Below are 652 nucleotides of genomic sequence, written 5' to 3'. Positions count from 1 at the left end.
TCCAAGTTTGCCTGATCATGTTTATTTAAAATTTATATATCCAGGCCCTTTCCAGGAATTTCTCATTTAGTACTCATGTGTGGAAGCTATTCTTCTAAATTTTAAAAGTGCAGATATTCAATGGATACCTCTGAAGACATATTAGGTAAATGGGATCTGAGAATATATAAAATTTTTCCATCTAGTAGATGGAAAAAATATTTTATTTTTGTTGTAAATTTACCTTTTTGATTACCATAGATTGTAAATCTTAAATATGTGTTGTCTCTATTATTCTTCATGAATTGCCTCTTTATACTTTTTGCCTATTTTAATATTTCTTATTGAGTTTTCAGAATTCTTTCATTGATAAATACATATATTTATGTTTTCATATACAAATATTTTGATAATAATAAAATGTTTCCTGTGAGCATATATTTGTTCAAATGCATATATGATGATGTTTTCCTACATTTTATATTCTCTGTGTTCAAAACTACCTTTTTTCTCTTAAAACTTCAAGTTTTACTAATATTATTAGAAACAGCTTTTTATACTTTCCCTACTCCATCTCAATGTTAAACAAATGCTAACTTTTAATAACACTTGTACCTTTACAGTATTTCTGGAATTTGTTTCAGATTTACTATAAATATACAATACAAAAATA

Source organism: Callospermophilus lateralis, chromosome 5 (genome assembly GCF_048772815.1).
Source record: "Callospermophilus lateralis isolate mCalLat2 chromosome 5, mCalLat2.hap1, whole genome shotgun sequence".
Classification (NCBI taxonomy): Eukaryota; Metazoa; Chordata; class Mammalia; order Rodentia; family Sciuridae; genus Callospermophilus; species Callospermophilus lateralis.
The sequence above is the reverse complement of the archived record's forward strand: the minus strand, read 5'-3'. Positions refer to the sequence as shown.